General features: G+C 36.7%; 1 long non-coding RNA gene across 1 annotated transcript in view; it reads left to right on the top strand.

Annotated features, from left to right (window-relative positions):
• Positions 1–1,849: 1,849 nt before the first annotated feature.
• LOC127156171 (uncharacterized) overlaps positions 1,850–16,249 on the top strand; it is a 29,328-nt gene continuing 14,928 nt past the window's right edge. The window contains exons 1-2 of the long non-coding RNA XR_007825686.1: positions 1,850–1,935; positions 12,653–12,694. This is a non-coding gene — a long non-coding RNA (uncharacterized LOC127156171). The remainder of the gene's footprint in view (positions 1,936–12,652; positions 12,695–16,249) is intronic.

A 16,249-nucleotide genomic window follows, 5' to 3' on the forward strand; every position in this document is an offset into this window, starting at 1 on the left:
TTCTTTGTTTGTTTTTAATTAAAGTTATAATAGTTGTAGTTAATAACAACATTTAATAATAACTTTGTTTTATTTTTTTTTATTTATTTATTTATTAATTTTTTTACCTCTGTAGGGTTGAGGGTTATCTTTATTTTAGTTTAGTTTTTTTTTTTTTTTTTAAATCCCTCCATCCATTTCCAAATCACTTTCCCTATGTAGAGTTGTGGGGTTTATTTTATTTTATTTATTTGATTTGACTTTTGCATTGGGTTTTTTATTTTATTTTATTTTAGTTTTTTTTATTTTTCCAGACCACTTTCCCTACATTTATTTTATTTTATTTTATTTTATTTTTATTTTTATTTTTATTTTTATTTTTTTGCAGTGAACTATTTTATTTTATTTTATTTTATTTTATTTTTCATCTATTTATTTTATTGTTATTATCTGTCCATTTTTTATGTTATTATTTATTTTTTCCATCCATTTTATTTTATTTTATCCAATTTTTTGTTTTTTTCTTTCGTTCAGTATTTCATCATTTATTTTACTTGACTGTTTACTTTACATATTTCTGGTATTATTGTGTTTTATTTTACATTTCCATCAATTTTTGCTCTTTTTTATTTTATTTTATTTACATTTAATTTAATTTAATTTATTTTATAATTTTCTTATTTTACGCTTATTTTTCTTTTTTTTTTTTATTTTTTAAAATGTATTATTTAGGATTAGAAATGTTTTTAATATTTTTAAATGTACACTAATTATAAATGTACACTAATAATTTTATTAAAGTTTTAATGACCAATCGTTCATCCAATCAATCCTCAGAGATAAAATAAAGTCTTTTTTATTTTATTTTATTTTATTTTAGTTTTTTTATTTTTCCAGACCACTTTCCCTACATTTATTTTATTTTATTTTATTTTACTTTTTATTTTTATTTTTTTGCAGTGAACTATTTTATTTTATTATATTTATTTTTCATCTATTTATTTTATTGTTATTATCTGTCCATTTTTTGCTATTATTTATTTTTTCCATCCATTTTATTTTATCCAATTTTTTGTTTTTTTCTTTCGTTCAATATTTCATCATTTATTTTACTTGACTGTTTACTTTACATATTTCTAGTATTATTGTGTTTTATTTTACATTTCCATCAATTTTTGCCCTTTTTTATTTTATTTTATTTTATTTACATTTAATTTAATTTTATTTAATTTTATAATTTTCTTATTTTACACATTTTTTTCTAATTTTTAAAAATGTATTATTTAGGATTATAAATGTTTTTAATATTTTTAAATGTACACTAATTATAAATGTACACTAATAATTTTATTAAAGTTTTAATGACCGATCATTCATCCAATCAATCCTCACAGATAAAATAAAGTCTTGATCTAAATATATTCTCATCACTCGCAACACGTTTTACTAGAAAATACAATTATGGATGTAAAATGCGTTGCAAATGATGTTTAATGTTGCCTGTTTTTATTAGAATGGACCCTTTCTGCGAGTTTATCCTGTTACGCTCATTGTATATTCATGATACATCATCAGTGACAGTTCACTTTAATGCCAATTGCAAATCGTAAGCGTTCACATGATCCCAAACCACCTTTTAAGCAGATGCGGTTTGCTGATGTTCACCTGAGAAAACGGCTGTCACACAAGATACACGAAACCCCAGTCAAAAACCGTTCACGTCTTGCTCTTTTCTGTCGAGGACTCGTCGTTCTTTGCTTCTGTGCCTCTCCTCTCTTTCTCCTCCAGCTCTTTTTGTGCTCCAGCTGTTCTGCGGTGCTCACCATTATTTATTCATGACACTTTCTCTCCATATTCATGTTTTGTGTCCAAGGTTATCTGTGAAGTGTGAGGAGGGAATTCACAGCCCAGCGGCGCTTCGGTTGAAAACACTCTCTACAGTCTTCAAGAGCTCAGGTCTGTTCACATACGTGTGCTGAACATACGAACACACACACGCCATTATGTTACTGATGTGTTTCTGCTTCAAATATGCCCTTTTAACCTTAAAATCAACATGTAACTGCATTCACGACACATTTGTCTTAGTAATCTGCTGTATTTTTGTGTGAAACTGGATATTCAATGTGAAAAAATGTATGACGGGACTTCATATATTTAGATAAGTGAGAAGCGGACCAAGTTATGACACTATTTTGATGAAAGAGTATATGTTTTTGTTTCATGTTGATTTTAAAGGTGCACTTTGTAGTTTTTTCCTTCATTTACATTTTTTTTTTGCTTATAAATTCTATTATAGTATTTATTGATATTTCTAATTATCTTTTATATATTGATTTATATTTTGTATAAGCCTTTACTTTTCCATTTTTGGTAATTTATTTATGTGCTTTTGTCATTTTCATTCAGTTTTTTTTATAGATTTCCATGTAGCTTTAATTTATTTTTAGTGCAATTTTGTTCTAGTTCTTTGTTTGTTTGTTTTTAATTAAAAATTATAATAGTTTTAGTTAATAACAACATTTAATAATAACTTCTTTTTTTTTTTAACCTCTGTAGGGTTGAGGGTTATCTTTACTTTCATTTTAATTTCATTTCATTTTCCAAGGGTAGTGGGTTATTTTTATTTTATTTTATTTTTTATTTTTTAATCCCTCCATCCATTACCAAACCGCTTTCCTTATGTAGAGTTGTGGGGTTTATTTTATTTTATTTATTTGATTTGACTTTTGCATTGGGTTTTTTATTTAATTTAATGTATTTTTTTTTTCAAACTGCTTTCCCTACATTTATTTTATTTTATTTAATTTTTTGCAGTGGTTTTTTTTTTCATCATTCATTTATTATTATTACTATTATTATTACTATTATTTTCCTAATCCTTTTATTGTTTTATGTTATTTTTGTGGTGGGTTTATTTTATTTTTTATTTTATTTTATTTTATTTTATTTTATTTTATTTTATTTTATTTTATTTTATTTTATTTTATTTTATTTTATTTTATTTTATTTTATTTTTGCAGTGGGTTTTTTTTCATTATTCATTTTCCAAATGTTATGAGTTATTTTATTATGATCTTTTTTTTTTTTTTGCAATTTAATTTTGTAATTTTCATCCATCAATCCTTTTCCAAACTTTGCTTTCCTTACATTTATTTTATTTTATTTTATTTTATTTTATTTTATTATTATTACTAATATTTTTCTAATTTTGTAATTTTAATCCATCAATCCTTTTATTATTTTATTTTATTTTATTTTATTTTTGCGGTGGGTTTATTTATTTTATTTTATTTTATTTTATTTTATTTTATTTTATTTTATTTTCCAAACCAATTACCCTATGTGGAGTTGAGTTATTTCATTATTATTATTATTATTTTCTTAATTTTGTCATTTTCATCCATTATTCCTATTCCAAACCACTTTCCCTACATTTATTTTATTTTATTTTATTATTTTATTATATATATAATTTATATATATATATATATATATATATATGTTTTGTTTTTGGGTTTTTTTTTATCTTGCATCATGACTGCATATGATTACATGATGTAACAGCTTCTATTTTCAAGCACACTAAACTGATTTGAAGCAGCATGTGACGTCATTCTGTCTGCAGGATCACGAGTGCACTCGACCATCGAGGAAATCGAATGCAATATTCATGCGTGTTGTGGCTGTGTCCAGCTCACCCATCGATTGCAACCCAGCGCCTCTGGATCAGCACTATCTGCTGTGTATGTTATTGTGTTACATGTTTTATTTATACCAGACAGGGATCAATTCTGGTCAATGTTAATTCACTTTGTCTGAATTACACCAGGAGGAGCTGGAAGCTGTTTTTTATATTTGCGCCGGCAGAAGATCGAGTTGACAGGTTTATTTCTGGGATCTCTTCTACACTTTTGGCATCATTTTGCTTGTGGATTTCTCATAAAACATACTGTATTGACATTTACTCACTCTCAGGCCATTTAAGATGTAGATGAGTTTGTTTCTTCATCGGATTTGGAGAAATGTAGCATTACATCACACGCTCATCAGTGGATGTGAATGGGTGCCGTCACAATGAGTTTCTTTTGGCTTCACAAGATGTCAGTTGATGGACTGGAGTGGTCTGGATTACTTGTTGATTATTGTCATGTTTTTATCAGCTGTTTGGACTCTTATTCTGACGGCACCCATTGAACTCAATACACTCAAAAAATATTTACAGTTAAATTTAGGATTTATGTATTGAATTGCACATAAACGTTTACATCAGTTCGCATAATAAGCCTTAAAAAGTGCCAAAAAACACTGAAACCATCAATCTGGACCAGTGGATTTTAACTGTTTAGATTCTCATTCTGACGGCACCCATTCAACTCAATACGCTCAAAAAATATTTACAGTTAAATTTAGGATTTATGTATTGAATTGCATGTAAACATTTCCATAAGTTTGCATAATACGCCTAAAAAAGAGCAAAAAACATTAAAACCATCAATCTAAAACTAGTGGATTTCAGCTGTTTGGACTCTCATTCTGACGGTACCCATTCAACTCAATACGCTCAAAAAATATTTTGTTAAATTTAGGATTTATGTATTGAATTGCACGTAAACATTTACATAAGTTTGCATAATAAGCCTAAAAAAGAGCAAAAAACACTGAAACCATCAATCTGAACCAGTGGATTTCAGCTGTTTAGACTCTCATTCTGACGGCACCCATTCAACTCAATGCACTCAAAAATATTTACAGTTAAATTTAGGATTTATGTATTGAATTGCATGTAAACATTTCCATAAGTTTGTATAATAAGTGTAAAAAAGTGCCAAAAACCACTAAAACCATCAATCTGGACCAGTGGATTTCAGCTGTTTAGACTCTCATTCTGACGGCACCCATTCAACTCAGTGCACTCAAAAATATTTACAGTTAAATTTAGGATTTATGTATTGAATTGCGTGTAAACATTTCCATAAGTTTCAATAGTAAGGGTAAAAAAGTGCCAAAAACCACTAAAACCATCAATCTGGACCAGTGGATTTCAGCTGTTTAGATTCTCATTCTGACGGCACCCATTCAACTCAATACGCTCAAAAAATATTTACAGTTAAATTTAGGATTTATGTATTGAATTGCATGTAAACATTTCCATAAGTTTGCATAATACGCCTAAAAAAGAGCAAAAAACATTAAAACCATCAATCTAAAACTAGTGGATTTCAGCTGTTTGGACTCTCATTCTGACGGTACCCATTCAACTCAATACGCTCAAAAAATATTTTGTTAAATTTAGGATTTATGTATTGAATTGCACGTAAACATTTACATAAGTTTGCATAATAAGCCTAAAAAAGAGCAAAAAACACTGAAACCATCAATCTGAACCAGTGGATTTCAGCTGTTTAGACTCTCATTCTGACGGCACCCATTCAACTCAATGCACTCAAAAATATTTACAGTTAAATTTAGGATTTATGTATTGAATTGCATCTAAACATTTCCATAAGTTTGCATAATAAGTGTAAAAAAGTGCCAAAAACCACTAAAACCATCAATCTGGACCAGTGGATTTCAGCTGTTTAGACTCTCATTCTGATGGCACCCATTCAACTCAATACACTCAAAAATATTTACAGTTAAATTTAGGATTTATGTATTGAATTGCGTGTACACATTTCCATAAGTTTCAATAGTAAGGGTAAAAAAGTGCCAAAAACCACTGAAACCATCAATCTGGACCAGTGGATTTCAGCTGTTTAGATTCTCATTCTGACGGCACCCATTCAACTCAATACGCTCAAAAAATATTTAGTTAAATTTAGGATTTATGTATTGAATTGCACATAAACATTTACATCCATTTACATAATAAGCCTAAAAAAGTGCCAAAAAACACTGAAACCATCAATCTAGTGGATTTCAGCATAGTGGCTAGATTAGACCAGCACACTACGTTAGACCGGTTTAAAGGGACAGTACACCCAAAATTGAAATTTTTCATCCTTTACTCACCCAAGTTGTTCCACACTTGTATGAGTTTCTTCCTTCTGTTGAACACAGAAGAAGATTTTTTTGAACAACCAAACAGTTGCTGGTAGCCACTGACTTCCATGGTATTTTTCCCCATGTTCTTAAAGTCAATGGGTGCCGTCAACTGTTTATTTCCCAACATTCTTCAAAATATCTTTTTTTGTGTTCAACAGCAGAAAGAAGCTCATACAGGTTTGGAACAACTTTAAAGGATGAAAATGTAAATTTTATGTATTAATGTACTGTCCCTTTAAGTTGGGGTTTTCAGCTCACCCATATATGTGTGTGTGTGTGCATTTGAGTTTATCTGTCTCTCATCTACCTCATTCTCTGGCCTGCTTCTCCTCTCTTTTACTCTCTTTCACCCTGATGATGTTTATTCCAGCGTTAAACAGTCCCGGCCTACACACTCCGCTCAGCGTTACAGCATCTGCTAAGCATCCGAAATGCAACTCTGTGTGTGTGTGTTTGCCGGGTGTCATTACACGCTATAATTACACCAGCATCTGTTCGCTCACTGCCAGCTGTGGGCTCTTGGGAAGATGTGAGGGTGTGTTTGTAGTTGCCCTGAGCGTTCAGATCCGGGGCCAGTTTGACATTTCACTCCAACTCTGAGCGTTTCGCTCTGGTTGATTTCAGATCACTCGACCTCTGGATCCTTAACAGCGGTTAAATGATTATGCTAATGTGTTTGGGTTTTGATTGAGCATCCTGAGATCATGTCTAGCAGCAGGTTTCCATCTGCATGTTAACTTGAGTCTGATTCACAGACTCGTGTAATTCCAATCACAATCATCAGGTCATCACAGATAGAGGCTTGTGCCGTTCGAGGTGTCTGGTTTTATTTACTCGCGCTTGTGTGAGTGTGCGATACACTCACCGCTTAAACAAAGACATCATTCAGCTCCGGAGATTCCAGAGTCTCGTTTTCCACAAACGCGTCCAGGCAGTTTCCCTGTGTTTCACACACTATTGTGCAAGTGCTGGAAAACCTGAGTGTCTGAAACCTCTTGCTTACTCATTTGTTCTGAATGACATGATACTTCATTCTAACAATTCTTGAATCTGGCTCTGTCTGTCTCTCTATCCATCTATCTGTTTGTCTATCTGTCTGTTTGTCCGCCTCGCTGTCTGTCTGTCTATCTATGTCTGTCTGTCTGTCTGTCTATCTATCAGTCAATTTTTCCATCTCTCTATCTGTCAGTCTGTCTATTTGTCCATCTCTCTGTCTCTATCTGTCTATTTGTCCATGTCTGTCTGTCTGTCTGTCCATCTGTATATCCATCTATCTATCTATCTATCTATCTATCTATCTATCTATCTATCTATCTATCTGTCTGTCCGTCTTTCCATCTGTCTGTCAGTCTGTCTGTTTGTCCATCTGTCTATCAGTCTGTCTGTTTGTCAATGTCTTTGTCTCTGTCTGTCTATCTGTCAGTCTGTCTATTTGTCCATCTCTCTGTCTCTATCTGTCTGTCTATTTGTCCATGTCTGTCTGTCCATTTGTATATCTGCCTGTCAGTTTATCTTTCTATCTATCTATCTATCTATCTATCTATCTATCTATCTATCTATCTATCTGTCTATCTGTCTATCTATCTATCTATCTATCTATCTATCTATCTGTCTGTCTGTCTGTCGGTTTGTCTGTCTGTATGTCTATCTGTATATCTGTCTGTCTGTATGTCTATCTGTCCATCTGTCTGTCTATCTATCTGTCTGTCTGTCTGTTTATCTATCTTTCGTCTATGTATCTATCTATGTATCTATCTATCGATCTATCTATCTATCTATCTATCTATCTATCTATCTATCTGTCTGTCTATTTGTCCGTTTATCTGTCTGTCTATCTATCTATCTGTCTGTCTGTCTGTCTGTATATGTCTATCTGTCCATCTATCTATCTATCTATCTATCTATCTATCTATCTATCTATCTGTCTGTCTGTCTGTCTGTTTATTTGTCTCTCTATCTGTCTGTCTGTCTGTCTCTGTCTGTCTATTTGTCCGTTTATCTGTCTGTTTGTCTGTCTGTCTATCTATCTATCTGTCCATCTGTGTCTGTCTGTCTGTCCATCTGTCTGTCGGTCTGTCTATTTGTCCCTCTGTCTATCAGTCTGTCTGTTTGTCAATCTCTTTGTCTCTGTCAATTTGTCCATCTCTCTGTCTCTATCTATCTGTCTGTTTGTCCATGTCTGTCTGTCTGTCCATCTGTCTGTCGGTCTGTCTATTTGTCCCTCTGTCTATCAGTCTGTCTGTTTGTCAATCTCTTTGTCTCTGTCAATTTGTCCATCTCTCTGTCTCTATCTATCTGTCTGTCTGTATATGTCTGTCTATCTGTCCATCTGTCTGTCTATCTATTTATCATTCATCTATCTATCTATCTATCTATCTATCTATCTATCTGTCTGTATGTCTGTTCCTCTGTCTGTCTATCCGTCTGTCTATTTATCCGTCTATCTGTCTGCCTATCCATCCGTCTGTCTATCTGTGTATCTATCTATCCATCTTTTTGTCTGTCTGTCTATCTATCTGTCTGTCTGAATCATTAATTCAGCTGATTCATTCATAAACACTGTTTGGAACTCTTCATTTGCAGAGCAAAAATAGACAATGTAACAGTCTATGCTGTGTTTAAAATGCACATGCATAAAAATACTATCATATTTGCAATTGTGCTGAACATAGTTCAGTTTATATGATGTTTGATTCAATGGTTCTGCTGTTGTAATGAAGGCAATTGCTGAACCATTAGCGTTTTAGAGCATTGGTTTGGATTCACTGGCGGATCATTCGTATTCTGCATCAGTTCCAGTGATTGTGAGGTTTAAATTGATCAGATATTGAGTAGCTTTTAGAGACAACAACTCCACCTCTGCTCATCTCTGCTATTCAACACACGCTGTTCAGGTCACGCACTTCAGCCTGGTCAGAGAGGGGAAATTATGCCTCACAAACCGCTGAATGCGCTGTTTTTGGAACAGGTGTGTCAGACAACAGAAAACCCCTGTACCAAGCACAAAATGAAATTCTACAAAGAGGAAATAGTTTATTCATGAGGCCATGCCAGGGCACTGACAATATTTTAACTTTCCTTTTCTCTGTGCAGCCAAACTCTGGAATCGCTGACCACATATACTGTTCCCCTTAGGCTGTTGTTTGGCGCTGTGATGTGAAGTGTGTATGTGATGTGTGTATATTTCTGTCTGCTCCAGTGTGCTGATGTATAGTCCTCTCTTTTTTCTTACTTTATGTCTAGTGAACAGACTCTTTTCTCTGTATCTGTTTTTGTAAGCTTGTTTTCTCCATCAGGGAACGGGAGAGCTGCAGTATAACTGTCAAACCAGCACTGACCACCTGCGATCCTTAAAATTCATAGTAACACCCTAGCAACCAATCACAACACCTTACCTATGTGTTACACCATATAGCAACTCCATAGCAACCACCTGAACACATAAAAAACAACTTTTCCATGTCCTAAAACCAGTCACATCACCTTAGAAACTGCATAGCAATCACCCAAAACAACTTAGCATCTGCATAGCAACGCCCTGGCAACCATCTAAACAACCACATATCAACACCCTAGCAACTATCTGAGTAATCAAATCACATATGAACAACCTAGCAACCACCTGGACACCTAAACATCCACATAGCAAATCTTTAGCTACCACCTGAACACGTAAGCAACCCCATAACAACCATGTGAACATCTAAACAACCACAGAGCAACTCCCTAGCAATCACATGAGTAACCATTTATCAACACCTTAGTAACAACCTGAATCCCCTGAATCTATCTATCTATCTATCTGTCTGTCTGTCTGTCTATCTATCTATATATCTATCATTGTCTATCTATCCGTCCATCATATCAACACCGTAGCAACCACATGAACACCTAAACATCCAAATAGTAACATCCTAGCAACCACCTGAAAACCCAACCACATATCAACTACCTAGAAGTCCTGTAGCAATCCAATTCCCTAGCAATCCCCTGAGTAACAACATATCAACACCATAGCAACCACCTGAACACCTAAACACCTAAACACATAACAACTCCCTAGCAAGACCTGAATTACCACATATTAAGACCCTTGTGACCACCAGAACACGTGAGCAACTACTTATCAACACACAAGCAACTACCTAAACACCTAACCTAACCACCTGAACACATAACAACCACATAGCAACTCCCTAGCAACCACCTGAAGAAATAACATCTACATATCAACTCTCTAGCAACCACTTAAAAAACCCAAGCAACCACATAGCAACTCCCTGGACAACCACCTGGACACCCAGACAATCCTGTAGCAACTCCCTAGCAATCCCCAGAGTATCATTACCCTAGCAAACACCTAAACAACCACATATCAACTCCCTAACAACCACCTGGACACCTAAACAATCCTGTAGTAACTACGTGAACACCTGGGCAACCACATAGCAACCACCTATATCAGCACTGTAGTAACCATGTGAACACCTAAACATCCACATATCAACTAGCAATCTCCTGAACACCTGAGTTACCAGATATAAACACCCTAGCGAACAACTGAACACCTAAACAACCACATAATAACACCCTAGCAACCTCCTGAACACTTAAACAATCACATATCCGCACCATAGCAACCATGTAAACATCTAAACAACCACATAGCAACTACCTAGCAACCACTTGAGTAACCACATATCAACCTTAGCAACCGCCTACACACCCAAATTACCACATATAAATACCCTAGTGACCACGAGAACACCTGAGCAACAACATATAAACATCCTAGCAACCACCTGAACAAATAATGACAACGCAGCAACTCCCTAGCAGCCACCTGAAAACCCAGCCACATATCAACTCCCTAACAACCACCTGGACACCTAAACAATCCTGTAGCAACTCCCTATCAATTCCCTAGTCAACACCATAGCAACTACATGAACACCTGGGCAACCACATATCAACCCCCTAGCAACCACCTGAATACCTAAACATCCACATATCAACACCATAGCAACCACCTGAACACCTAAACTTCGACATAGTAAGTCCTTAGCAACCACCTGAACACCTGAGTAACCACATATCAACACCGTTAACAGCCACCTGAACACCTAAACAGTCACATATCAGCACCATAGCAACAATGTAAACATCTAAACAACCACATAGCAACTACCTAGCAACCACTTGAGTAATCACATATCAACCTTAGCAACCACATGAACACCTAAACAACCACATATCAGCACCATAGCAACCACGTGAACACCTAAACATCCACATATCAACTAGCAATCTCCTGAACACCTGAGTTACCACATATAAACACCTTAGCGACCACCTGAATACCTAAACAACCACATAACAACTCCCTAGCAACCACCTGAATAGCTAAACAACCACATATCAACACTATAGCAACCATCTGAACACCTGAGCAACCACATACCAACTCCCTAGCAATCTTCTGAATATCTGAATTACCATATATAAACACCTTAGTGACCACCAGAACAAATAACAACTACATAGCAAGAACCTGAAAACCCCAGCAACCCCTAGCAACTCCTTAACAACCACCTGGGCAGCTAAACAACCACATAGCAACTCCATAGCAACCACCTGGACATCTAAGCAACGCCTTAGCAGCTCCCTAACAACCACCTGGACAGCTAAACAACCACATAGCAGCTCCCTAGCAACCACCTGGCCCCCTTAAAAAAAAAACCTTAGCAACTCCCTATAGCAACCCTCTGGACAGCTGAACAACCACATAGCAACTCCCTAGCAACCACCTGGACACCTAAACAACCCCTAGCAACCACCTGGACACCTAAACAACACCTAACAACTCCCTAACAACCACCTGGACAGCTAAACAACCACATAGCAACTCCCTAACAACCACCTGGACACCTAAACAACCCATTAGCAACTCCCTAGCAACCACCTGGACACCCAAACAACCCGTTAGCAACTCCCTAGCAACCGCTTGAACACCTAAACAATCCTGTAGCAACTTATTGGCAACCACGATTAACCACATATCAACTCCCTAGCAACCACCTAAGAGAAGTTCACATAACAGCATGTTGTCGTTATCAGTTTCAAAATGATTTTTTCCAGCTAATGAAAGATAAAAACACGGACAGCCAATCAGATTCCACCAGAGAGATTTAAAGTGGCAGACAACAAAACTTCAGCGCATGTGTGTAATAGACAGAATCTTAGATGTTAAAGTCAGATTGTTTCTTGTTTCTTGTTTTCAGCTTGTTTTGAGTCTTTATTTGCAGACGCTGTGAGCCTGTGAGCTTCCCGAGAAGCAGCTCTTCTGCGAGACAAGCTGTTTTTCATCAGGAAATGGGGCAGCATCACTCCCGCTGGCCTTTAATTCCTCTCATCCTATTTCTGTCTGTCTGAAGAGCCTGAGCTGCTCGACTGCACTGAACTCACCTCCGATCCACACAAACCAGACAATCACAACCCCCTCTCTTTACTTCATTCATCTACCTGCCCTTAATAATGCAGCAGCGTTCTTTATTAAATTGAAAAACAATGTTTTTCATGATCTTTTAGAAAAATGCTCCATCTCTGAAACAAATTTCCTTTTCAGATGACGTCACACTGCATTTGATGTCACACTGGAGACACTGAAGTGAGTTGCTGTTTTTGTCACTCTTCTGATTCTCTTGTTTTGGCAGTCTATCCACACACAGACATTTTGTCAGATTTTTTTTTAATGTTCATCCAATCTTATTTTGTAGGTGACCTTCCTTTCTGTTGTTTTTTTAGTATTGTTTCACTAATTATAAGAGAATATAGGAAAGTATGAAATATAACTAAATTAGACATACATAAACAAATATCTGTCTCTAAACCACTCTTCTCCTTATTAAAAGGTGATTTAGACAAGTATATGTAAACTATCCAAGGCTCTGTTAATTCTAAAGCAGTCCAAACTGCATCTCTGTATTCACCCTGTGTGTTCTCTGGTGTACATTTATTGTTTTTTGGTTAACTTGGCAACACATCCCTTACGAAAATGACCATGGTTCTACTAAAACAACAGAAACAACAACAAAATACATGGTTACTATAAACCATGGTAACCACAAATTAACCATGGTTTTGCTACACTAACCATAGTTTAACCATGGTATTTGTAGTGAAACGGTGGTTATACAAATGGTAATCGATACACCAAAAACATTACTACACTTTTACCATAATAAAAACATTGACTTTTCTGTTTTTTTTTTTTTTTATAACTGTACTGCCCAAAATGGTTTGATGTTTTGTACTGTTTAATAAAAAAAAGGATGGAAGAGAGAAAGAAATCAGAAAAAAAGTTCCAATCTAATCAAATTATTCGCGATCCGAACTCCCGATCTGAATCAAATGATTCGCAATTCGCACTCCGAACTCCCGATCTGAATCAAATGATTCGTGATACGCAGTAACCACAAATTAACCATGGTTTTGCTACATTAACCATGGTTCAACCATGGTATTGGGATCTGAATCAGACGATTCGCGATCCGCACTCCGAACCCCAATCTGAATCAAATGACTCATGATCCGCGCCCTGAACTCGATTTGAATCAAATCATTCACGATCCACGCTCCGAATATCCGATCTAAAGTAAATGATTCGCCATCCGCGCTTCAAACCCCTGATCTTAAGCAAATGATTCGTGATCCGAACTCCTGATCTAAATCAAATGATTCGCCATCCGCGCTCCTAATTCCCGATTTGAATCAAATGATTCGCCATCCGCACTCCGAACTTCCGATCTAAAGCAAATGATTCGCAATCCGCGCTTCAAACCCCTGATCTGAAGCAAATGATTCGCGCTCCGATCTCCCGATCTAAATCAAATGATTTGCCATCCGCGCTCCTAATTCCCGATCTGAATCCAATGATTCACCATCCACGCTCCGAATTCCCAATCTAAATCAAATGATTGGCGATCCACGCTCCTAATTCCCGATTTGAATCAAATGATTCGCCATCCGCGCTCCGAACTTCCGATCTAAAGCAAATGATTCGCAATCCGCGCTTCAAACCCCTGATCTGAAGCAAATGATTCGCGCTCCGATCTCCCGATCTAAATCAAATGATTTGCCATCTGCGCTCCTAATTCCCGATCTGAATCCAATGATTCGCCATCCACGCTCCGAATTCCCAATCTAAATCAAATGATTGGCGATCCACGCTCCTAATTCCCGATTTGAATCAAATGATTCGCCATCCGCGCTCCGAACTTCCGATCTAAAGCAAATGATTCGCAATCCGCGCTTCAAACCCCTGATCTGAAGCAAATGATTCGCGCTCCGATCTCAAATGATTTGCCATCCGCGCTCCGAACTTCCGATCTAAAGCAAATGATTCACAATCCGCGCTTCAAACCTCTGATCTGAAGCAAATGATTCGAGATCCGAACTTATGATCTAAATCAAATGATTGGCAATCCACACTCCTAATTCCCGATCTGAATCCAATGATTCGCCATCCACGCTCCGAATTCCCAATCTAAATCAAATGATTCACCATCCGCGCTCCGATCCCCCAATCTAAATCAAATGATTCGCCATCCGCGCTCCGAACTTCCGATCTAAAGCAAATGATTCGCAATCCGCGCTTCAAACCCCTGATCTGAAGCAAATGATTCACGCTCCGATCTCCCGATCTAAATCAAATGATTCGCGATCCACGCTCCGAATTCCCGATCTGAAATAAATGATTCGCGATCCACGCTCCGAATTTTCGGGAGCGCGGGCCAAGATGGCGACCGAGTAACAAGAATGTGCTGAAGCTCTGCACTTTTTTGCAGTTGATAGGCCTAAGTAACTTGAAATGTAAAAGGGAATATAATAATAACTTAGTTGCTGGTCTGAGTAGTTTTTTTCAGTTCTTTTGTCTTTCTAATGTTTTTAACTTTTAAACGAGCGCGATGCAAGAAGTTAAGCGTGTTCGAGAAGCCATGCATTCGTACGCGAGGAAATCTCCTAATGCAGCGTTTAAGGGGAGTGACGCAGCTAATACATCTGGATCGAAAATCCCCCTGCCTGAAACTCCTAAACCGCCTTCCAAGAAATCGAAAATGGTCGACAGAGTGGTGTCAAACAATCAGGCGGTCTCCAAATCGCACCTGCTGGAAGTTTTGGAGCGAGTTGAAAACATGCAAGTGGAATTTCTGACTCGCATGCAATCCCTCGAAATAACAGTAAAAAATAATACGCGTTCGTTAAACAGTGTGACTGAGGCGCTTGAGTTTATGAACAATCAAGTAGAAGAGGTGACAGACAAGGTGAGCTCGTTACAGATCAAGGTGGAATCTCTGGAAAAGGAGAACCGTGTACTGCGTGACAAATGTGACGAACTGGATGCTTACAAGAGGAGGTGGAATCTTCGAGTGGCCGGTATTCAAGAGCAGTGAGGAGAAGATGTCCAGAAGATTCTCATCGATCTGTTCAGTAAAGTTTCACCTGTGATAGCAGATCAGCTCATCTACACGCTTGATGTCGCCCATAGACTGGCTCTGAAGGAGGTCGCTCGAGCCCAAGAATCATCGTGCAGTTTCTTTCACGCAACGTCCGAGATCAAATCTGGAGGGATTCCAGAACCGCCGCCGTGCTCAAAGAAAGGAAAATCAGGATTTTCGAAGACCTGACGCAAAGCACCAAAGACGCCCGGAACCAACTCTGGCCGCTTGTCGAGCAAGCACGAAAGGAGGGGAAGAGAGCAGCTTCAGAGGCCCCTTCGCCTATATTGATGTTAAAAGAATCTCTGCCAAAGATCCGTAGGGTGAGTGATGCTGTGGCATCCTCGTCGAAATTTCCGTGCACCAAACGACTTTTTTTGATGCCCACGAAACGTATAAGCATGAAGTGTTTCGCGTTTTTTTTTTTTTTTTTGGCCTCATTTCGGACAGGATGGACAGACCGTAGACTGTGTTGTATTCAGATGAATAGAATCTGGAGCACTAAGATTTAAAGTACCACTACCTATTTGGTGGTATTTCACGTGCTAGATCTGTTACTATATTTTTTACTTTTTTTGGGGACTTACATTGGTCATAAATTTGGAATATTTACTTTTGAATCCATCCTTTGCTGTCAATGTGACTGAATGCTCGTTTTGAAGAAGATATATAATTTGAATGACCAAAAGGAAAACAAATGTGAAAAAGAACGAACAAAAAAGGGG

The sequence above is a fragment of the Labeo rohita genome, chromosome 25 (assembly GCF_022985175.1).
Source record: "Labeo rohita strain BAU-BD-2019 chromosome 25, IGBB_LRoh.1.0, whole genome shotgun sequence".
Taxonomy (NCBI): Eukaryota; Metazoa; Chordata; class Actinopteri; order Cypriniformes; family Cyprinidae; genus Labeo; species Labeo rohita.